Consider the following 26,236-nt stretch of genomic DNA (forward strand, 5'->3'; position numbering starts at 1 on the left):
TTTTATTTATAATTTCTCTATTATTTAAATAAACGAATTAATTGTTTATAATGTGAAGATTTGCGACTGCGACATTTTGTACAATAATCATTAATAAATAAATAATAAAGAGGAATTTCAGAGTAAAATTGATATAGGAAACTTGCTTGAAGTTCTAGCTTCAAGATTCAAGCTTGAAAGTGTAGAAATTTTAATTAGAAAACGAGTAATTAATGAATTTTCAATATGGCGTCATTGATGTATTAGAACATATGTCGTGTTAATCGTTAATAAATAATTAATTAAGGAAAATTTTGCATTAAAATTGTTATAGGAAACTTGCCTGAAGTTCCAGTTTTAAGATGAAATATCAAAAGTGCAGAAATTTTAATTAGAAAACGAGTAATTAATGAATTTTCAATATGGCGTCATTGATGTATTAGAACATATGTCGCGTTAATCGTTAATAAATAATTAATTAAGGAAAATTTTGCACTAAAATTGTTACAGGAAACTTCCCTGAAGTTCCAGTTATAAGATGAAACCTCAAAAGTGCAGAAATTTTAATTAGAAAACGAGTAATTAATGAATTTTCAATATGGCGTCATTGATGTATTAGAACATACGTCGCATTAATCGTTAATAAATAATTAATTAAGAAGAATTTTGCATTAAAATTGTTATAGGAAACTTGCCTGAAGTTCTAGCTTTAAAATGAGATCTCAAAAGTGCAGAAATTTTAATTAGAAAACGAGTAATTAATGAATTTTCAATATGGCGTTCTTGGATTGGCGGGAAATTCTCTCTGTCCTTCTCGCACAATATTGCGTTCCTTGTCTGTGACGTCACGCGAATTCGCATACCTCCTCGCACATTCTGCTATGCTAATAACAAGTCGGAGCTTCGGTGATCCAAACGCGAGATGGCGTTGATCACCAAAACTTTTTTAACCGTCCTTGTCTAACTTATACACACAATATATTTTATATATTGTACATTAAATGTTTATAGAATCAAAGAAAAGAGTAAAGATAAATGAATTATAATTTTATTAATTATTTATATGGAAGTATATAATAGTGTAAAGTGGAAAATAAAAATGAAAAATGTTCTTAAAAGAATAAATTTATTCGTAAAATATACATATGTAAGTAAATGTATTATTATATATGTTAATGATATATACTCTTTAGGTTAGTTTATAATCGTACAATTAAAATTAGTTTTTTATTACAAATAAATTATATACATTTGTATAATAAATATTGACTTATTATTATTATCGTGTTTCAGATTGCAAAAAAGCTTTTCATATATTTAAAACTAATACAATTTCTTTTATAAGACAAATGAGAAAAGGTAATGAAAAAAAAAAAATATATTATATAGTTAAACTGTCTGCTTTTATATTACAATACAATAAAATAGAATAGTTTATTTCTTAATCTTTCATTCTTTCCACAGAGGATAATTTTCTTAAAATATTATATAATTATTTATGTACATATACAAATTATCTATTTTTATATATTACGTATATATATTTTTCATCAAAATATCTTAATTTAAATAGCTTATAAATATATATATATAAATATATAAATTATAATATATAAGTGTTATAAATATATATGTAGATAAGTATATGAAATTTAATAATTAGAAATAAATAAAATGATTAAAAAATATTTAGTAGCTGAGAATAAGAAGATAAATATACACAAGGTAAATATAAAATGAGTAAGTATTATATATTTAATTTCAAAAATATTTTATGTCAGAATCTAAATTTTGTATTGAAAGAATATAATATACAAATAGGAATTTTTTTTATAAACAATATAAAAATTTTTGTCCAAATTTTATTGTAAATACTTACCTCTTATTTACCTCTTACTATTCTTCTTTTTTAAATATTTGTTAATAGTTTTCTTAATTTTATAAATACTTACCATTTGAATACTTACCTTTATTATATTTGACTTTTGTAATTCTCTTTATTTAGTTTTTAATAATTTTAAAAAGTTTTCTTAATCCTTACCAATACTTATCATTTTCTATTTGCAGTTGGATGACTACTATTGTAATAAAATATATCAGAAAAAGTCTTAAACTGATCAATTTCTATAATTTTAAAATTCAAAAATTGACAATATTTTCATTATTTTATATTTGAAAAAAAGAAGCATTATCTTTGGAATTTTTTCGTAAAACATTTAGTCTCAGAAGAGTTAAAAAAAAAATATACTAAACGAATTTCATTTAAAATAAAAATGTTTTAAAAAAACATTTACAGTGATATTATCAAAATTGGAAAAAATCATTAAATTTAATGTTAATACTATCTAAATTTTTTATTATTAATTTCTTCCAATCACCGATCAATCCTCCCAACATCATTTCATTTCCTCGACAATTCGGTCTAACAATACAATTCCATCATCGTACACATTTCGACCGATTATAATCCATATTGTTCTCATTGTACACACGTAATAGATTTCGAATCGGTAAATTTATCGATACGAAAGAAAGGAAGGTTAAATAAAAACCACATGGTTGAGTTACGATGGAATGAGACGAGTAACTTCTCTTCGAGAATGCTTATTCCTTACAAAAATAGCGGAGTGTTTACAAAGAAGAAGGCGACCATAAAGAGATCTGGCGGGGAATTAAGTTTTCACAAGTAAAAGCATCGAAATGGCTTGGAAAAGCAAGTGGAAAAGTTGGTGGTGGCGCGAAAAAGACGAGAGCTCAAAGGAGGGGATGAAACCGGAAACGACACAGAAAGACAGGCCTCCCGCCTCTCTTTTCTGTCGCGAGAATACCTCTCGGTTGAATGGTGCTCGATATTCCCTTCTCTTTCTTTTAATTTCTTTTTCTGTCGCAAGAACGAAGACAGATTGCCACGCGGTGAACCCCGTTTCCTTTGCTTCCATTCGATTGCTTTTCTCTTTTCATTCGTAGCTACCTTCGAAGAATGTTTCATTCGTTTTCTTTCTTATCTATTCGTCCATTCTATACTTTTATTTGTATCTCAATAAAGGAAACTGTATTTTTTTTCTCCATATCGAACAGGGAGACTCGAGAACTGTAATCGGCTACGATTGTTTTTAGGTTAGAGAAAAAGTACAAAGATTACTATAATTATTGCTATTATTAGTGAAATTAATATGAACTTGTATGATTTCCACAAATGTAATTTCTCTTCTGAATATGATTAAACTTTGCTAATTCTGAAATAAAAGAAAATGTGAACAAAATTTGAATACTTTATTTGTAAAAAAAAAAAAAAAAAAAAAAATACCTACTTTTTGATTTTATAAAATTTTCAGCAATGTTTAAACGCTTCTTTGCCACATGATCATTTGTTACCAGAGAAAATACAGTATCTATCCTATAATATATCCAACAAATTTAACTTAATCTAACTTAACCATCAAAACTATCTCATCAAAGAATTGGAAAAATATTGAAACACTGAATCGATACGAGAGGAAATTTGGAAAAATATTTGCTTATAAGATTATCTGACAAAGAATTTGTGGTTCTGAAGGTTATAGTTTCAATTAAAGCAACGCTGTCACGCCACCTTTAGTACTCTTTGGCAATGCAATTAGCCGGGTACACCACTTCTGCCAAAGGCATCCCTTAAAAGGGCTGAAAGCGCGTGATAATTAAGACACCGGTGCCACTTGCAAGAATAATTAAGTACTGGGGACCGAATAGCGGTCGATGCTTCTTTCCTTGGGGAGATGGATGTGTGGGTGATGCGGCGATCGCTCGAACGAGCACGCTCGTGTCGTTGGTTCAAGAATATACCTGTGAAAATTAAGTGAGGTTAGGAAACGTTGAATGGGAACGGTGATAATTTGATAGTAGTTGATGAACGAGAAAGATAGCATGTGGTTAGTTTAATATATGAAAAGTTTTAATGGAAAGAGGGAAAAGATGATGATATAAGAGGTTTGAGGAAATATATTTTGAGAAGAGAGAGAGAGAGAGAGAGAGAGAGAGAGAGAGAGAGAGAGAGAGAGAGAGAGAGAGAGAGAGAGAGAGAGAGAGAGAGAGAGAGAGAGAGAGAGAGAGAGAGAGAGAGAGAGAGAGAGAGAGAGAGAGAGAGAGAGAGATTTTACAAGTAGATTTATTTTAAAAATGTAAAAATAAAAAAAATATACTTAGACCTGGATAAAAAGGAAAATGTGGCTTCTGTGGGAATAGACATTTCCTAATAGAATTCCAAGAATTCGAATGAAGAATATGTTTACATTTTTGCAGCGAAATCCACTAACAAATACCTAAAACCAAATAAAATAACAAATATTAAAATAATTTAAAAATGCATAAAAAATAAAATAATTTTATTTTAATCATTGTTCGTACAAGAACTTATTTTAATATAGCTCAATTATAACATAACATGATATATCAATCATCGTATTGGCTTTTTAAATCAACACAGTTCAATTTTAATCAAAAAAAAAAAAAAAAAAAATTCCTCAAATCAATTTCGAATTATTATTCGAATAAAAATTATTGAATGACCATTGATCTAAAATTTATCTTTTTTGTCTTGTGAAAAACACGATGTCGAATGTCAAAAATTAGTCAAAAATCGTCGAAATGTCTCTCCTCTCTCCGATCTCGAGCGAAAAATATATCTCGCGATAAACGATTGGATAAAAAGGGATCGGACAAGGAGGAGGTTGTCTGTATTGACCGAGAATCAGTTGCCAACTCGAACGACGCAAAAGTCACTTCGATTTCACGGTTTAAGAGACGGTCGGTCCGAAAGTCGCGCGCGTGAAACTTGTTTTTTTTTTTTTTTTTTTTTTTCTTTTTTTCGACGATAGAAATTGAATTTTCCGAGTTTTCGAATCGGCGGCGATTCGATTTGTTCCACGATGTCAGCGTCCGACGAAACTTTGCCGAGTTAACGATTGAACGCGATCGATTCTGACTCTGGAGGGAAAAAATAAGGGCGGAGAGGGATTGATCGAATGTTACTATCGATGCGTGATATTAAAAAGGGAATTAGAACCAGGAGCATGAAAAAAATTAGGCTGATCTTTTTCGAGTTAAAATAAAAGGGGAAACTCGAGTATGAAAGATTGTTGTTATTGATTTTTTAAAAGTGAAAGGAAGTGTTCGAGTTAAAATAAGATGGAGATGAAGAATAAGAAGAGTAAGAACGTTTGAGGCTTTGTTTTTTAGTTTAATTTATGAGTGACAATTCGTTGATTTTTCTAATTGCTAATAATTAAGAAACAAAATAAGAAAGCCTCAAAATACAATTTTCCTATCTCAAATTCTTTGTAAAATTGATGATAAACTGTTATATATTGAAAGCTGCATTTATTAATAAAAGCTAAAAATTTAATTTATCGTTTAATTTATCATTAAATTCTTCACTTTGCAATCGCATAATTAACAATTGCCGATTTTAATTTATCCTTTATAATTTATTCTTTGTAAATTTATAAATACCTTTATTTTCATTCAATTAATTTAATTCAATTTCGAACAACACACGATTCAACACATAACAAAAGGATATTTTATATTATAGACTTTGCTTTTACAAAAATCATATTATAAAATGTACCCTGTGAATCAAGCGTGAATCTTTTAAATTAATTGAAATTTACATGCGAATTAAATAAGTTTAATTGAATAAAAAATATTTTTTTTTCCCAATTTCTTTTTTTCACAACACCGATTCACTTTTATTAACATTGCAATAAATTGCAATAAATAAAAAAAAAAAAAAAAACCTATTCATCCTTTAAAGACGCGCAAAAATACCTTTCCTCCTAAAATTTTTCCAATTTTTTTATTATCGTTCAAAGAATGAAATTAAGGCCACGACATTTCCAGAAAAATTTCAATCTGAAATTACCTTCATTACCTTCATTCCTTGGCTACCTTGGCATTATCCCCTTTGGTACACGAATATCGTGCCCTTTCATGTTCCCTATCCCCCCCCCCCTCCCTCCTCCCCATCCGTGCCTTTCCTTAACAATGCACTTAGACGCCATTACTGACAACAGCATGGCGTCAAATAACGCGGTGACAATAAAATTAAAACTATCCCGGCCGGAATGGAACTGAATGCGCATTCAAGCACCTTCAATTCACACGATATTTCAGATCGCATTATCGCGTTATGAATGTATCGACGACACAATTGCACTCCATTTGCCCTTGTCTTTTTACCCAGTTGATCGACGCGCTAGTAATTTTCGCAGCTTGGAACGATCAGAAGATTGAATAAATGTGCGAACGAAAGAAGACGATATCGCGATCAATAAACTGGACATGCGGATAAAATGATATTGTTATTTCTATACAACGAAATATTGTGCTTTATCGAGGAGTTTTCGTGAGGATTGAGAATTCCTAGGAATATTCTTTGGTGATTTTTTTTCTTCGAATCTTATATTGGTTATGTTTTACAATTATCAATAAGGAGTATTTAAAATAGAATTAGAAAATAAAATAGAATAGTTAAAACCTTGTCTCACTTCACAAAATAAAAATTTCACCTCGAACTGAGCGATCTATTATATCGACAGAAGATTAAGTAATCTAATATAACTTAATATAACCTAAAAATGAAGAAAAATTTCAAGAAGATGAATAAATTTGAAAAGAAAAAATTGATAGATAAATTTTAAAACAGAATTTCGAAATTTTTAGCGAGGAGAGAAATAAAATGTGGTGGTGAAAAATTGATCGTCTCTTATTGGAAAGATTGTATTGGCTGTTCGAAAGTACATCCTATCGTGCGTTCGAACGTAGGAAAGCGAAATTTATGGAACGTTTACTGTCTTAGTTGGCGGGTTGCTTATAGGTTTTGTTACGTGTACGAGAGTTTCGCGCCATGGACGAGCATCCGTCCTCTCATTTTTCTATAGATATAAAAATTCCGATTAAAGTTCTCTCTAATAAATTTCTCGAGGAACAAGGATGCAAATTTGAAGATCGAATGCTTCATCGAAGCTAAATTATAGATAAAATAAATTATTAAAAATATTGAATTATTAAATATTAAATTAATATTACTTTTTGATATGATAAATAATATCATCCGAATATATAAATCTGTTTAATTTACAACAACTAAAATTTCTTGACACTAATTATTCCAAGTTTCGATCCACTTCTTCAAAATTCCTCTCCTTTGTTTCGAATATGCTCGCTGTTTTCTAAACACGTTGCACGCTGGTTCGGGTATTAATTGTGGAAGAAAAAGGTACACGAGGCGACTACGAACCGAGTTGGGAAAGGATACGTAGTTATCGGCGATGAAAAAGAGGAGCGTGAAACGTGACCGAACAAAATGTCGGAATCGAGATCCAACGAACGAGAAAAAGGGACAACACGCCTGACGAGAATACCGGAAACGGTGGATCGAATGGTACTGATCCGTCGATTGCTCGAATGTTTGTAAAGAATTTTACACCTTTTCGATCATAGACACCTGTACTGTTTCATACCTTCAAATCTCTTTTTTTTTGAGAATAAATAAATTTATTGTTAAAACTTATCGATAATTTGGATAATTATTAATTTAAATTAATTTGCGAAAAAAAAAAAATAAAAATTGAGAAATACAAAAAGAAGGACTGAACGGAAAGAATTAAGTAGATGTACTATATAAAATTTATACGATTTTTATTTTGTTATTAAGTTTCAATGTAATTTCAAATAACAGCAATGTTAAGAAAGGGGGGGAAAAATTCAAGAGGTAATTATTCAGTAGCAATAAACTATTTTTATCGACCTCCAAAAAGCAAAAAAGAAAAAAAAAGAGAGAGAGAAAACAAAAATTGGAATACAAAAAGAAAGAGTTAAGGCTATCGTAGATCGATCCAACTATTGTATCGTGCATTGTGGCCGGAAATTCTCCTGGTTCGGCTTGCTTGTCCAATCACGATTCACGAAATTCATCGTGCAAAGAACGATTCGTTTGCTGCCTTTTCTTTTGTCACGCGTGCAGAGATATCGTTCACCGTGAACAATTCATTTTTCTACGAAATAAATTTTTCACGAAATTGAATCGTTTCGTGGCAACGCTTCCGCCCTTTTAGTTTCTTTTTAATTTCGTTTTTATTTTGTTTTGTTTGTTTTTTTGTTCTCTTTTTTATCAAACGAAAATATTGGAGGGAATAGAGGAAAATTTGAAAATTCGAGAATTAATGGATTGCGTTTAATGGATTTGAAAACTTTTCTATTTTTCTTTTTGTATTTTTGTTTTTATTCGTTGTATCGTTCATTTAGTGGAAAATAGTAAAAAATGAAGATAAATTCTTTGCAATTTTTAATTGTAGAAAATTGTATTTGAAGAGATGATTTTCAAGTCGTTGATTTTTTAAGATATTTTTTTAGTAAAATTCTTTCCTTTATTTGTAATTCAGAGGCTATTCTATAAAAAATTAATAAGGCATTAAAATTAATCTTAAAATAATTTCTATTAATTTTCAACTTTTAGCAGAGTGATTTAAAGTTTGGAAGAGAAAATTTTGTAGAAAGAGAATTTCAAATAATATTTTAAAGGATGAAATTTAGATGATCGTGCATATATGAATCATGCGTTTCACAAAGAATTTCTTTTGAAACTACTATTAACAAGCAACAAAACACTTTTTCATCATTTTATGGCTCGCTGGAATATCTTTTTTATGATAAATAGGGAACTGCGAAACTTTCTATTATTCCTCAGAGATTCCCTTTTATCGTTTTGACAAAGTAATATTGCATGTCAAGAAAAATAGAAAAAAATAAAATAAACTAAGAAGAAGAAAAATTTATCGTTCTTGTTCAAATTTCTTTTTAAATTTCTTCTAAAGAAAAAATTTCAATCACATCCGAGAAAATTTTTTTCAAATCTCTACAATCAATCTTTTCCAATTCCTTTTCTGGATAATATTTCAATGCCTCGAAGATTTTTAATATTTATTTCTCTTTTTCAAGTTGCACTAAAATATTTGGAATCCAGAATCGAATCATGTCTGATTTATTTCTCTCTAAAAATTAACCTAACCTAACTTTTCGCTTTTCTCAGGAAGGTAATATTTAGCCTTTAAGTATTTTCTATCCACCCTCCAGTTGAGAAACACTGCTCTACATCGATATAATGCGAAATTCCAATTTTTAAGAAAACGATCGTTAGCACGACGACGAATCAAACGAATAAATCGTCTACGTGGCTCCAATTTTGGATTAACGACGTCGTATCGCACACTCGATAATCGTGGTAATGATACCAGCTGCTAAATTTGCACTCGTCTCGTATATCGTTACACGTTATTTTTGCCGTGGTAAATAATCAAATAGCGAATCGAGTTTCTTTATAAAAAGTAAATAAAAAAAATGAATGTAAATAAATCATTATAAATTACTTGCGATTAATTTAACTTTTAACTCGATAAATAAAATATTTTTTCACTGGGGCTATAATAAAATTAAATAATCAGAAACGTAGTATATTCGTTATGAGATAAAAAAAATTCACAGTTTTCTAATGTGTAAAATATGAAAAAAAAAAAAAAAAAAGAAAAAAAAAACAGTGCATTATCGTGAAAATCGATAGATTTTGATAGAATAATCCAGATAAATAAATTGTAACATTTATACTGGATATACTGGAACAAATCTATCTTGTATATTGTAAAAGTGAAATAATTGATTTAAATTTTGTATTTGAATTTACTTTTTATTATTTCAATCGAGTAAATAACAACATTGTTTTTAAAATAGTGAAAATATTATCAAATATCATTTATAATAATGTTTAAATTAACAAATTTACAATTAAAAATGAAATAATTAATTTGAAATATTGTGTCTGAATTTTGTAGTAAATTAAATATTTTGTAACAATTTTCTAACTAAAATAAAAATTCATTTTTAAAATTGATATATATATATCAATTTTTTGATAAATATTTTAACAACGATAAAAAAAAACAAAGAATTTTGCTGGATAAAGAAACTAATGATCTGCCCAATATTTACAGTAGTTTGCTAAATTAAAGTTGCGTTGGGTACAGTTGGTACTTAAATGGTCGGCAATCTAGGAACATCAAGTGTGTTGGCAATAGTAGTCCAACCATATCTAGACCATAGTTTCTTGACCACAATAGTCGAGCAAATAAGAGGGGAAGAAGGAAAAATAAAGATTTCTTAAATTGCTTGGTAAGGTATATACAAGCTAAAATCTTGTGGAATTGGCAAATATTTGTAAGAAACTGTACGTAGTTAGAAAGGAAAATAGCTTTTACAACGTTAAAACATTACAAATTATCGTGATTTAAGTTTGTTTAATTATCACGTTTCTTTTTCAATTTTTCATTGCAATACTTTTCGAATTACTAATAGTTGCTCGACTGCCATATCTAATAGCGAATGAATGAGAAATAAGGAATAAAGAATAAAAAATTTTCGAAGAAAATATTAATAATTAAAAAACGAAGCCTCAAATTTTCTTTATTTTTGACTATCATCTCGATTATTCATCTCTCCTAAAGACGAAACAAAATTTTATTTCGTAATATTAAAAAAAAAAAAAAAAAAATCAAAATATCGTTCCATCTTGGGTTTTACAATTTCATTTCGTATGCCGATGTCTCATGGAAATAGCCTTATATCGTTCGATCGCTCGATGTAACGATCCTTTTAAGAAAATGGCCCTCGGCTCAAGTATCCATAAAACGATCCGATATGTATTGTATACGAAGGGTATACAAGTGGTAGTAGACAGTTTCACAATCAAACATCTTTGAGGTTATATTTCAACTGAATTTCTCAACTTTTCTAGATATCTTCTCGTTTGCCTTTTAATAATGCGTACCTACGTGGTATAAAAATTATAATTACGTGAAGATAGGAATATAATATGTATTTTGAATAATTGCGTTTTTTTTCTTTGTTTAATAAAATAATAGTAAGATTAATAATCAGAAAGAAATTGAACGATTGAGAAACATAACCTAACCTAAAATATAATAAGAATGCAAAACGTGTAAATGTGAAAGGTATCCCATGATTGGACTAATAAAAAAGTAGAAGAGCAAACATAACTTAATTTTGAAAAGTTGAAATAAAGAAACTTGTAAGTAGATCGATGTTTATGCATTTATGGAAAATTTGAATATAGAAAGATTGTATACTTGATATGGAGAAAAATATCTATCCAATACATATATCTAAATATTTTAATATTTTAAAGAGAAATTTTTTTAATTTACAAAAGCATTGTTCCTATTTATAAGATAAAATAATTATTGGATAAAAAGTGGTTGAAAAACCACACACGTGCAGATATAAAATATCTCGACTTGGATATATATTTTTTTCAATTCACTTTTACTTTTTGTAATTTTCATTTCGATTAATTACTGGATAAAAGAGTACTGGATAGAGAGAAAATACGTCTGATCTCAAGACTACGATACGTTAAAGCCACTACGTTACCTAGGAAAGATTAAGTAGCTATTTCACGCATTCCAAGATTACACATTCTTATCTTCTCAACAAAGCGATCCCCTTTAACGAGTGATACAACTCACTAATCACAACGGGCTTAATTTCGCTTAATCCCGAGTTGCTTAAAATAAATTATTGTTATCTTGTAAATATAAATTAAATCCTTTTACATTATACAAGCATTTTATTTTATTTTAGTCGTATATATAATAATAAAAGGGAAAAAATTGCATTTTTCACAATTTAAAACAATTTCTATTTTACCACGAGAAGCACTTGTTTACGTGCAACGTAAATGAAGTACGTTCCCTGCATTAATTAATAATTTTGCACGATTGAAATTATTTTATTCGATGCTTCAAATTAATTTTTCTCCCTTCTGTAATAACAATTGATTTTTATTCATTTTTTAGATCTGTGAGATACGTGATAAAAAAATATACAAGATTCGTGTATTATTTATGCATAAATATTACCTTTAACTTCGTTATTATTTATTTAATTTAATAATCTCCTCTCATAATATTCCATTTATCCACAAAATGAATATTTTGCAATTATATAATCTATCAAGTTAAATGTATATTTAATCGTACAATTTTTTTTCATTATAATTAAAACCATATCTCCTCGAATATAAATTCCAATTCAAGGAAACACGATTTTTCCAACACGATTGTCGGGATCGACAATGATCCGGGAATAAATTAGAAGTAGGAAAAATGAATTGTAACCCGTGAGACCCCCGTTGAAAAGGAACTCCCTTGGCCAACGTTTAATCGTCGTGACATTTCACAGCAATTTAACTACGTGCAAATGACTCTTGTTGAGAAAGGAGAAATGGAAGAAAGGGAATGGGAAGAAACAAAAAGAAAGAAAGAAAGAAAAAAAAAAAAGGAGAAAAGAAATGAAATGGATGCACAACGCAGCGCACGAAATACGATGATTTTTGACGAGAGAAGGCCTTGTAATTCACATACCAATTAATTTAATTGGACTATGCTTTTTTACTCCTTTTTTTTTTTTTTTTTATTTTAACTATACACCCCTTTTGTGCGTGCGCTAACTGATTACGTTGAGAGAACTCGTTGTTGTTAGTGTGACGTTTTGTCGAAAGGGAAAAGTTTTGTATTTTGTAAAGAGAAGGGAGAACGATGGTGGAAATTATTCGTTGATGGGGTGAAAAAGTGAATCAACATGATTTAAAGTAAAAAATAAATTTCATTGAAAATATTGGTAATAATTTATTTATCTTTGATCATTTTCAATTTGAATTTTTGTTTTCTTTTATAATTATCTTCAAAATTTATTGGATGATAGATGAAGTAGTAAAAGTTACTATGAAATTTTGGAAAAATATTTGGAAAATGAAGAAAGAATGTCTAAGATTTTATTGAAGAAATTTAATCGAATAATATACTTTTACTAAAAAAAAAAAAAAAAAAAAAAAAATTGGAAGAGTAATAGTCCTATGAATGATATAATTATTAAAATTAAAATCGAATAATAGATCCAATACTTGTTGTTAACTATTTCTGTTCCAACTATTTTTTAATCCAGAATAAGAAGTAAGAATGTTCTCGAGGTGATGTCAAATAAGGGAAGATGTTCGAGTGAGAGTAGAAATTTCATTTGATCAAAATAACTGAGAATTCGTGGAAACGGATAGTTCCGCTTTAGCATTGAAAGGGATCCAACGGGAGAAAGAGAGGGAGAGAGAGAGAGAGAGCCTATCTCTTGAAAAACACGTTTTACATAAGAAAAAGAAGTGAAGAGGGAAAAACACCTGGAGACGTTCATCGTCAAAGTGCAAAGCAAATTCAAGATGACGTGGATCTTCAACGTCGCAAATTTCAGACAATGTAAAAATATAAGATATAAAATAAAAATATAAAATAATCGAAGGAAACGGGAAAAGTGGGAAGAAAATTTAGTTTGCACGCTTTCCCCGATCGATCAGAGTGTAATTATTTATGGAGAAATGTGTTATTAAAATCGAACGGACATGCTTTATGTTTTATTCCGACGAATATATTTGTATGATAATGAGTGTCGCATTGGTGAATTTATTATGATAAATAATGTATATTCGTTTTTCGAAATAAATACAGTGTATTAATCAATGTAAACCGCGTTATGCATTGATATCAATGCGTGAAACAGAATTGAGAATACAGGGGGAATAAGAAGTATAATTTATACAGGGAATAAAATTGATCAATTTTGGAAATGATATGAAATGATATGGAACGTGTTTTTCGATAAAATTTACAAAAATTTGACGTGATCGATCCATATTTATTTTTCTTTTTAAATTATTTTAATCATTTCTAATTGAGAAATCTTTTTATTAATTAATTGAAAAACTCGTCACTGATAAATGTTTTGCTAAATAAAATATATTGAAGAAAAAAAAAAAAAAATAGATCCAAATATATTACGGTGTTTACCAAAGAAGTACGATACCATCAAGAACACGTGAAAAAAATTCAAAGGGAAAAATAGAATAAATAAGAATTTTTAGAATTAATCGAAAAATGGGCACCAGAAGAACTACTTCAACGAAGAAACGAATTCGTGCAATTTATTTAAGATAAAGTAAAAAAATATTAAAATACTTTTTAATAAATAATTAGATTGGAATTTTTTATCATATCAAGTAACATCACAAATTATTTTCATATGCGATTTATATGCGATTGCACTGTAAACAGATGGCAACCTGTTTCTACAGAATTGCAGTTTTAAAACGAGCACAAGGCCACGGAATGATACAGGAAAAACAAACTTTAAGCCAGAAAACAATGATAATGAAACAGGGAAGTTCTTCCGTGGAAGTTTTTCAACCGGAAGCCGAGGTTCAACGCCGTTCTTTCCACGCCACGTCTCCCCTTTCCACTCCTCCCCCGCCATTCCTCTCGAGATTATTAAATTAAAATAATCTGCTTTAACCCGAATCCGAAACTTAAACTTTCAAACGAATTTAAATTAACTCGAACGAGCACGAGGTTATGCGTTTCAACAAGCCCCCCCTTCTCTCTCTCCCCCCTCCCCTCCCTTGAAACTGGATGAATACTAATTCCTTTTCGATCTATGTACATGTTCCTTGCAACGTTTTAATATCGTGTTAACCACGACAATGGGTGTAATTGTTATTAAATTATTTCATTGTGTTGAATTATTATTGTTATTATTAATTTTCTTTTAAAAATGTTGTGTAATCAAAGAAAAGATTCGTAAAAGTTAGGTTAGGATAAGATAGAAGAAGAAGGAGGTTCGACGAATAGGAGAGGCTTGAAAATGATCGAATTCACATCAAAAGAAAAATCGTGTACGAGTATAAGATGTTACGAGTAGATATTGATTTAAAAAAAGGATATCATTGATTAGACGAGGGGGAAAAAAAGTTCTGAGAATAAGTTTAAAGTTTTTAAAGAATTTAAAAAAAAAAAAAATGAGTTACCTGCAATTTACGAGCTAAAATTCCTAAAAGAACCGTGTAAAAAAGACTGTGTAACGTTCTATCTTTTAAAGTGATCGCATTTAGGAAGACATCGCTCAACTGAACGTTGAATTAAGATAAAAAAATTCTGCCTCTATGGCTTGAAAAGAGAACTATATTCCGATTTGATCGTTTTCAGATGAACGTATATCTCGCGTAACCTCTTTCAATTATTTAATTTTACTATATAATTAGATTCATCGTCACTAATACGTTCAAAATTATTATTAAAAATTCATACCATGTCTAAAAAAAAAAAAAAAAACTTACTGTTAAAATATATTATAATATAACATATATTTGCAATACCACCAGTCGTACTCGCTATATTCAATGCTCGTTCTTAGACACTCGATATGAGAATGTAAAGAAAAAAAGTAAACAGAATTTTTCAATCCATTGTTAAAAAATATACACGAATTCCCCTAAGGAACTTTCGACATCACGGTGTATATACGGTGTAAGGCTTTATGCCAAAGCCTTTCTAACCGACTCTTCAAACCTCGAAAACGTCGTCCACGTGCATAACACTCTTTGCTTTCACGGATAAAAGCAAACGCATCGCTTTCCTTTTGGCGCAGCCACCAGTGTACGATCTTGCGCAATATGCCCGGCTTATGCTTGATTTTACTCCTTACGATGCATCCAACACGCGGTATGCATAGCTGGTCTGCTCGAACGATAGATTATTATTAGCCACGGCATAGTTGTTCGCGTGAAGCGAAAAACTAAATTTAGAAGAATCTTTCTCGATTCTCGATCGATAATTTCATTCCACGTTTACTCGCCTGATAATTAAAACGAATTTGATTAAACGAGAGGTTAAATGTTTGAAATGCGAATATTTTAGTTGTCCAAATTAATTATCGATGCTTTCGTTCTATTTTATTTATGACGTTTCGTTTAAATTGTTAAATTTGCTGGATTTGATTAATCGATTGATCAGAACTGGTATAAATTTAGAAGAATCTTTCTCCATTCTCGATCGATAATTTTACTCCACGTTTTACTCCTCTGATAATTGAAACGAATTTGATTAAACGAGAGGCTAAATATTTAAAATACGAATATTTTAATTTTAATTATCGATGCCCCCGTTCTATTTTATTTATAATCGTTCCGTTTATCAAATTACTATTAAGACATACTGGATTTGATTAATCTTAAAGTGATCAGAACTGGTATAAATTTAAAAGAGTCTTTCTCGATCGATAATTTTACTCCACCGATAATAATAATAATAATAATCGAAACGAATTTGATTAAACGAGAGGGTAAATATTTGAAACGCGAGTGTTTCAATTTTCTAAATTAATTGCCTTGTTAATGCCTTTGTTAAATTGCTATTAAATTTGCTGAAACGTAATGTGATCAAACGATCGATCATCGGAACAAGTATAATCACGTTTTCAAGCTCGAAAACTTTTGGATCCTACCTAATGGATCGTGGCAATCGTCGGCCTCCACCAGGCTCAGCAGTTCGCCGATCTTCAAACATCCGGCAATTAGTTAGTCACGTATCGACTCTTATACCGACCAACTCGATGACTGCGCTTTAAATCAATCGAAGCGCCTGATCTTGCACTCTGAGCGTCTTAAACCGTCTTAACCACAGAGAGGGAAGGGGGGGATCCGTCAAATATTAGATCTGAAATTCTTGCGCGCTAAAACTTCATATTCATTTAAAAAAATGGCCAGAAATAAATAATAACTGAATATAATATCTAAATAATGGATGTATTTAAAAAAGTATATTTAAAAAAGTATCTAAATAAATATTAAAGCATCAAAGAAATACCCGAGAAATGAAAAAAACAAATTATGCTGCTAAATTCTAATTCGCGTTCGCACCGATTCTTCAAATCCGTTTTAAAATTAAGAGATTTACTCGAATCGAAGCATATTTTATCCGTCTCTAAATTAACCATCGTTGTATATATATATATATATATTGTCAATTCAACGTCACTTTGCATTTTAATAAAAACATCGCGATCCGCGTGCATCCAGGGGCGAACAAATCTAGAGATGGAAAATATTTTCTCAGCATATATGCATATAAATTAACCGTTCCGCTTAATTGAGATACGAATCCTAAAGCGAGAAGAAACATTTTTCTTCTCCCATTTATTTAGCCAGAAATTATTCCGTAATTACTACGATTAATTGATAAAGATTCCAGGGAAGCTGGAACAGTTGAGAACGGAAAATTACGATTAAAAAACACGTAAGACTTTCTAATTTCGCTTAAAAGTTAAAGGATCCATATAGAATTATTTTATATTCGATATCTAGGGATCTCTAGATTCTTGAAAAATTACGATGTTTAGTAGTTGTTGAATTGTTAAGAAAAATGAATAAAACGAAAACACGTGACATTTGACCTGGTATTTCTTCTAAGATCGTGGATTAATACGCGACGTAAAATCACCTTCACGCGATAATACCTTTATTTGCATGAACACAAAATGGCTCGAAGGAAGGTGACTTAACGTAACGAACGCCCGTGTAATTTCCAGAGAACAAGATTATTAAGATTACACGGGTTAAAATTTGCTCCACCTATTTTACTTAATCTTCTTATTAAAAAAAAAAAATAGACAAAAGTTTCGAAAATTTTTACATATAAATCTCGAACGTACGACTCGATCGTCTTGTCTTAATTTCAATACGAAATAATTCGATGTAATACGAAAACCCTGTCGTCATAAAAAGATCCATCCTTCCACGTTTCCACGACGAATACAACGTGGATCCCGCAAGTGTACAAACATATTAGATCGTTAACGAAGAGACAAGGGTAAAATTGAATATTCGTTCGATCGCACGTGTGAACACGAATGATTTTCCAGAAAATTTAACACGGCCATTTCGTGTAACTAGGAGAGATCGACTCGAAACTCTGGTTTGTGGAAAACAAGAGGGAGATGTATATATATATGTATATCGAACAGTAGGGAACGTTTACCAAACCGAATTATCGGCGAGTTCTTCGGTTAAACGATCATTTTCGTTCGAGTCTGGCAAATTGAATTTCTCGATTAATATTCGGCGTCACTTGTAACGCGCGCAGAAATTTATCGCGAAGACAAAATGGATTCCATCGGCTAATTGCGATTAACGCTGGGGGAGAGGGGGGAGGGGGGGGGGAGGGAGATAGAATACGTGAAAATTTCGAAATGAACTTTGGAAATTTGCATTCATCAGATTTGCTAGATACCTTCTAGCGGTAATTATCAAGGGGATATTTTGGATTAAACTTAACAACTCTCTCTTTTCTAAAGTTATTTAAAATTAGTCGATCGTATAATTTTGTTTCATCCAATTAATTTATTTAATTTAACAATTGTTGAATGGATATATGATTTTAAATTAATTGTTTGTAACGAACGAGTTTAAATAAATGGGGCTTCGATCGATATTTTTCGAAAGAGATTGAATATTTCGCGAAAGGGGGTCGTTATTATTGATGGAATCTCGTCTTACGAATTATAGCGTAATAAATTCATTTATTAGGGAGGAGATCAATTATTCAACAATCGAGAAAGGATGAACCGTTGATTGCCATGTTGCTTCGATACTCGTGACGATGGAGCCGAACGTGTCTATCTGTGGCAAAATGTTATTTCCAGAATCGTGTACAAGAACGCTTTCCGCGAGATAAACACTTGACAAGTATGTACTGGTGATCGAATTTCGAAAATGGGTGGTATCACTGGTTTTTGCACTTTCGTTTTTGTGAACGAGAGATATTTGATATCCAGTGATCTAGGTTAATCTGATTCCGAACACTTTTGGATATTTTTAAAGTTTAATGTTACGAGATTCTAGTGGAAATAAATTCAAAATATAAAAAGTAATAGCGTAGATTTAGATTGTAGATTTTGAATTTCTAAAAAGCGCGTAGAACTTTCCAATTTTACTTAAAAGTTAAAGGATCCGTAGAATTTGAAATATTTTATATTCGATATCTAGGGATCCCTAGATTCTAGATTCTTAAAAAACACGTAAGACTTTTTAATTTCGCTTAAAAGTTAAAGGATCCATAGAATTTGAAATATTTTATATTCGATATCTAGGGATCCCTAAATTCTTGAAAAACACGTAAGACCTTCTAATTTTGTTTAAAAATTAAAGGATTCCATATCTAGGGATCTCTAAATTCTTAAAAAACACGAAAGACTTTCTAATTTCGCTTAAAAGTTAAAGGATCCATAGAATTTAAAATATTTTATATTCGATATCTAGGGATCCCTAGATCCTAAATTCTTGAAAAATACGTAAGACTTTCTAATTTTACTCAAAAGTTAAAGAACAATTATTAAAAAATAAAAAAATGTTGGAAAGAAAATTTTAAACGAGAATAGATATATATATAGACAATGTTCCATTTTTGTTTTCTTTTTCTAGAATAGAATTCAATTTTATACAAAATTAAACTATGCATCTCGTAAAGGTTTCCAACTTATCCAGCGTTATGAAAAAAACTATGAAACTGTAGGGACAGTTTAGCAGAGAGATGAAAACATCGTTCGTGAGATTGGATGCAACGGTGGTAAGGATATTACACGAGGAGGAAGAGGATACAAACCTGTCCAGAAGGTGTCTCCGACTTGGAGAGAAATTCAACGAAGGACAACTTTTCTATTTATCCTTCACCCCTCGTATGTGAACTCTTAATGATACTGAATTATTCATGAGCCAGACTTTTCGCTTTCCTTCCACATAATTTATGCTCTTTCCACTAATGCTCTTTCATTTACTATTTTCCTTTCTCTCTTTCTCTCTCTCTTTATTTCTTGTATTCATTTCGACAGAGGTGTGTCGTTCGAATCTAAATCATTCCCATTAAACCTATTATTAAACTTCTCAAAAAAATTATTTGGTATTTCATATTCTCCTTTTCCTTTTTTTTTTTTTTTTTTTTGCGTTCATCGCATTAATATAAATTATAGATCAAAACGCTATCTCCAGTATTAAAATTAAAAACGAAGGGATTAAAAGTTGAGGATAAACTTTAAGAAATTCGAGTCGAAATCGAAATGTATTATCCATCAGAAAGGAATTGTATATACGGCAAAATATGGGGGGGAAAAGTGATTCTTTTTTAATTCGAACAACAAGCCATGGATACGGAATAAAATACGAAAACTTAATCCTCCCGTGGCTGCAGTCGTTCCGAGGGTAATCGCTTCTCCTATCCACGGCCGAAAAACTTGGACGAGAGTTTCAACTCCGTCCCACGGGGAGGAGGGGAGTAGGGATGGGTTTGAAGAACAATAGTTGGAATCGGTTGACCAGGAATTTTTATTGGACGAGTCGAGATGGAATCGAATCGGCGTTCTTCCCTGCAAAGTTAATCCCACCTCCCCCCCCACGCTTTGATTAACGTGCAATTGCATCCTTTCGAAGATATCGATGCGATTACGTTTTGTTCACGAATGTATAGATGCGATATTTCACTTATCTCTAGCGTAAAAATTGTATTAAGAAAACGGACGAATACACGATATTATTTTTCGTTAAAAAAAAAAAAAAGCGATTGAAATTGTAACATCTGTCGATCTGAAACAATCGAGACACTCGATTCGAGCCACTCGGTCAAAAACAATCACCGAACTCGAAATTGGATTATTTTCAAAATTATCGTTCGGTTAAAATTTACATTAAGAGAAATTTCGTCCCAATTTTTTTTACTACAATTATCTTTCATTGCATTAATTTGTCAATTAATTTAATTAATTTCTATGAAAAAATTGACAACGATATTTATTTACATTACACACCGATACGATGGAAAAACAAGAGGCGGTCTATTTTGATCAACGATCACAATAGCTCGCCCCTCCAAATTTTTCGAAACAACGAATTTTTCGCCGTGCCTCGCGCCAAACAGGAAGAAAAAAGTTTTTATCCCGTTCTTTGATTCCGGCCACCCATTTCCTAACTTGATAAAAAGCATACACAACAAAATACAAAAACGAACGAAGGTTCGATGCGTACGAAAAGCGAGCAAAAATCGAGCAGGGTGCGACCACTTCCTGCTCCTCCCTCGCCACGACATTTGCATGAAAATAACGTCTGCGGGAGGAATCGTTATTTTAGAATTCCGTGGAATTAATCCCTTGACCCTCGATCGCAATTTCCAGTACGCTTAATCGAGAGGGGAAATTGATTAACAAATGAACGAACGCTCTGCAGGCGGAATAATAATTGATAACCAGCTTTTAATATCGAAAGATTTCGATATTGGCGAAAAACGTTTTTCGAGGGGGAAGGGGAGAGAGCTAATGGCCCTTCATCGTTTTCTTTCATCCCTTCTTTTCCTTCCTCCCCCCCTTAACGAAATCAATTTTATTTCATTAATCTTAATTCTCGTTAATTTCGAACCCTCCTTTTAAGGAAATACGATGAAAAATAGTAAGATTCGTTTGATCGAGTATATCATTCACGATTATTGCGCGAGGAAATGCTTTCGAGATGCTCGAAAGTGAAGCAGTTAAAATTCGTTTCCTTAACGAAAAATTGTAATTATTAGTGAAAAGCTATCCAAACTTTTAACTTAAATATCCCGAGTTGTTTAAAAAATTTTTTCAAAATTACGAACTAAGAAACTAAGAATCGAGAGATCCGAAGATATTGTGGAATCTTCGTCACGATTGCTAATTGAGTTATTACTGGATGCTTTATCCATCTTCCATTATTATTTCTCATTGTCGAATATGTCTTTCGCTTCATTTGGCGAGCATTATTTCCCAATAGCTCTCTCTCTCTCTCTCTCTCTCTCTCCCCCTCTCTCTCTCTCCATTCGTGTCGCTGCTTTCAACGAGAATCTTGATGGATTTGTTCGGTATTTGCAAGGACGAGGAGATATCGAGATGTAACATCGAGCAACAATGGATCCCTGCTTCCGTGCTATCGTATCCCTTAATGCGTTTCGATTAATATCAGTTGCTCGAGAAAGGCTTCATCCTTTGAGTGAGCGATCACGATTGTTAGACTAGCTGTGATTTGTTAAGTGACTGATTGATCACTTGGGCGCGAATTTTAAAAAATTTCGAGTAAATTTTAGATTCAGGTGCTGTAAGAAGAATTTTTATTATATGTTCACGTACGAATGAAATATTTCGTGTAGATTCCATTCGAATTAATATTAATTCTCGAATAACTCTATTTAATATAATAATCTGAAATTAGTTTTTGACTTGTTATTTTATGATAAAATTGTGAACATTTGAATCAAGAGAATTGAGAGAAAGATAAATGTAATTTTCAAATCGATTGTGAAAAGAAATGAAGGAAGGAATTACGAATATTTCGTTGCACGAAAATACATTTCTTTTCCTTTTTTATGTTCAATAATTATGAATCGATCGTTTATCGATGAAAATTTGAATAATTCAAATAAATTTACAATGCAATATTCTCCATTTACTTTTATTAGAAACGATTTATTCTATCAGAAAATACGTAAATAGTTTTATCCAACGTTTTAAATCCATAAATTTTTCCATTAACTTTCAATGAAATGAATATAAGTATAAATCACACGAGTTAAAATTGCACTGTTATTCCAATTTAACGAGGTGCGTTCATATTTTCCTAGAAATACTGCATCACGTTATTATTGTGACAAACAAGTTTGAAAAAAAAAAAATTATGTTATTATTTCTAAATGGAGGTTAAAATTTTTTTATACAAATCATGTTTCCAGCTTTCTATACCATAATTGTTTTCGCTTGGAAGCAAAGTGCCCGGTTAATTAACGAAATTAAATCGTCACTATAAACGAGCTCATTGTTCCAGTTCCCCGCTGGTTTTCGCAACAGAAAAAAAAAAAAAAAGAAGAAAAGAAAGAAAAAGGGTAGTAGAATGGAGAAATACGAGGGGAACAATGACAAAGCGCGAACTCTTGTAAATATAGGGTGGAGTTGCGCGAAGGAAAAATGATCAACGCTACGATTGTCCAAGTAAACACTCGCGTAAATATTGAAATATGTTTTCAAACACAAATCTTTTATAGTTTGATTCTTTTTTTTTTTTTCCTTTTCTCTCGGATTATTAATGCAAGAATGTATAAAATGTATAGAAAATAAAGATCACGTTGGTTAATTTAATATACGTACATCACGAAGAAAGACGAAATAATTATATTTTTCTACGAATCGTTTCTGCCACTTGTCACTGAAGCTTGGAATACGTCGGTAAGGATAGGTGTAAGCGATACAATAAACGCTTAAAAATTACGGTTTCCTTTACACGACGATATCTCAGGAACCGGAAGACGTATCGTGACGAATGAAAAACCGTTTTAAAGAGCAAGATTTCACGCTTCTAACGATCTTTTATTCGTCGTTTCAAAGTTACTGTTCTCGAAGTTACAGCGGTTCAAACTTTTCCTAATTTCAATAACAGGATTTGTTCGGATTCGAGGTAAACGATTGAAAATTACCTTTTCTTTACACGATGATATCTCGAGAACCGGAAGTCGTATCGTGACGAACGAAGAATCGTTTTAAAGGGTAGAGTTCCACGTTTCCAACCATCTTTCGTTCATTGACCGGAAGTCAATATTTTCGAAGTTACAGTGGTTCAAAGTTTTTCTAATTTTAATAGATGATTAATAGATGATCAAGTTTTAACGATTCGTATATCATGAGATAGTTCCTTTTTTACTTTTTTTTCACGATTAACAATACATCTATTAAGATTCTAAATTAAATGAAAAGTTACCTCAAGTCGATAAAGTCTTTCTCCCATGAACGACATATAATTTTATAATACTATATACATTCTTCCTCGTCCAATACTTTTACATAATCAAATTCCCGATATTCTCAAGATTCTTTATTTAAAATCCGTTCCTCGGAACGGAATAAACTCGACCCAATTCCGAGGCAAGACGCTTTGAGAACGGTTTGCGCATAATTACCACGGTCACTTGAAACGATTATGTCCCAGCCGACATCGAGGTTGAAATACAGCTATGGTAGAAACGTGATCACCCTTTGGAAGATGCCAACGACCATTAATATGAATACCGCAGAAAGATCGCTGAAAGAAAAATTCTTGATCGTTAAAAAGAAAGAGGAGGCTTTTTTTTTTTTTTTAATCTTTACCACGCTTGCTTCAAGCAAGATCACAGGAGTGGCTCGTGTACACACCCTCTGTCTCTCGACCCGCGTGTATCTGGGTCAGCTTAGAAATTTAAAAGAACCATTACTCTTGCGTTTGGCCGAAAACCTGGCCACCCCAGTCTTTTGAAATATTTTAATCCCCCTTGCAATCTTACGCCTTCCTTCGTGTGTACACGCCAAACGCCTATTCAATCAAAAGCGTCCCTTAAGATCCTTTGTGGTGATCCAAGACTAGAGGATAATTACCGTTAGTTTACCGAATCTATCTCTATATATGCGAACGTTGGTAAATAAGTTATATAAGGATCCTTTGGACCATTTCTGTGCGCGAGCTTAACAACCTCTCCTGTAATATTTCCGATCGAAAATCAATGTGCGCGATGAAATTCGAAATACACCAAAAATCTCGTATAAGGTGTTGCAAGCTTTAGTTTTCTCAAAATTGAAATGTATATAGGGAGAGAGAAAGAGAAAAAAGGTTTTATTAAAATGAAAATTATATCCTTACGAATTTTTGAAAAGGCAGTTTTTGTTGGTCTGCTCTCTATAAATTGAATTAATATTGTACATAACATAGATATAATTTTCCTATTATATTCGCCATTATAAATTCACGATACATTATTATTAATTTTATTTTCTTACTTCCCTATTCCTTCAATTTTTAAACAAACTATCACATCTCGTTGTTACCAATCTCTTCAAATTTAATTTAATAATAACAATTATTTATCCAACAAATATCGATTGCAAATTCAGGGAACAATTAATTTCTTCCGAGTAATCTCCGTGTACCCGCAGAGAAGTTCGATCACTCTACTTCGAGCAAGAGTTCGCGCGAGTGTGAATCCTATTCCTGAATTAAGGCCTGTATTTATATACGCGTTGAAACTTGTCTCTATACGAGTCGACCTTCGCGCAGACGCACACGCGAAACTCGAGAAACTTTGTAGGAAAAGAATCTTCCAGACCGTGCCGCGTCTTTATCCACAGTGTCGGGGAGGGGGGAATATTTTGGAGAAGCGTTAAACTATACGCATGCGTATCTTGAAGAAGTATCGGTGAAGTAGTTGGTGAAACACGGGCCGAAACAAGCATTGAGAAACGTCTACTAATTTCACCGTTGCAACTCCCTACAAATTTTAAATCACGAGTTTCACTCTACTGGATCGATCCTTGCTTATATGCAAGGGATCAGCTTGAAATTCCTCTGGAAACGATCTTTCGAAACAATTTGTCAAAATTTGAGAAACTTTTCCGAAATTTTAACTCCGGACTCGTGTTAATTACGGAACTACGTTTCAGTTGGGGAGAGAAGGAAATTTGTAGATGGGTGGGAGGGAATGAAACAGTTGCTAGGGAAAGTATCACGTTGTGATTAACACGAATATGAATAAAGGATACGAGAGAGAAATAATTGAATTCACAGTTGTAAAGAATTTTTATAATATATGATACTGTTCTCTGCGAGCTCTTTGTAAGTATTTGCGTTTTACGAAAAATATAAAAATAATCGTGAAAATATATATGTATATATATAATTTCGTCTCAAACTCGAATTTATATATAATTCTTCACAATATTTTTCTCTCTTTTGACGATACACGCTAGTTTCGTTTATAAATTTGACGCGGATACAATAACGAAATAAAAAATAGAAGCGAAAATTCGTCGCCCAAATATAAATTCATGAATATGATATAATATATAATATAATTGTTTTTACTAATTTTAATCGCAAAACGATTTATAATTTCTCAGGGTAAAAGAAAAGAAATGTTTCCGCAATATTTCTTTACTTCGTTTTCTTTTATACACGCACCTTCAAACTCTGCTCGATTCACTTTTGTAACAACACGTAATATCCTTATTTCTGGAACTGCTCATATCTGTTCCACTTACGCGACTATAAAGAAAAGTTTTTTTCCCACCTCTGGGTAAATTACTTTCATCCAAACACATCTGTCATCCTTTGTATATCTTTGCTCGATAAAACAAAACTAAAAAAAGATCTTGAATACCGTCGATGGTAATTTTAATAATAATGATAAAACTATCTTTGAATGTATCTCTGCTCGATAAACTAAACGTTAGGGGGGAAAAGTAAAAGTTCCTAGAATTGTAGTTA

At 31.3% G+C, this 26,236-nt stretch overlaps 1 protein-coding gene across 4 annotated transcripts in view; it reads right to left on the bottom strand.

The window, feature by feature from the left end:
- Window positions 1-26,236, bottom strand: part of LOC105737381 (uncharacterized) — an 85,850-nt gene that overhangs the window by 37,378 nt on the left and 22,236 nt on the right. The window contains exons 1-4 of one of the 4 annotated variants that reach the window (XR_015293825.1): window positions 23,904-24,024; window positions 4,164-4,277; window positions 3,291-3,801; window positions 2,211-3,215 (exon numbers count right to left, since the gene is read on the bottom strand). The exons of 1 other annotated variant lie outside the window; for it this stretch is intronic. The gene's annotated coding sequence lies outside the window, so the exon portion shown is untranslated. Of the gene's footprint in view, window positions 1-2,210; window positions 3,216-3,290; window positions 3,802-4,163; window positions 4,278-4,362; window positions 4,792-23,903; window positions 24,025-26,236 lie in introns of those variants that run through there. 2 more of the 4 variants (XR_015293824.1, XR_015293819.1) reach the window with 2 other exon arrangements.

The sequence above is a fragment of the Apis florea genome, unplaced genomic scaffold (genome assembly GCF_048593485.1).
Source record: "Apis florea isolate Af1SG1 unplaced genomic scaffold, ASM4859348v1 contig_1914_pilon, whole genome shotgun sequence".
Taxonomy (NCBI): Eukaryota; Metazoa; Arthropoda; class Insecta; order Hymenoptera; family Apidae; genus Apis; species Apis florea.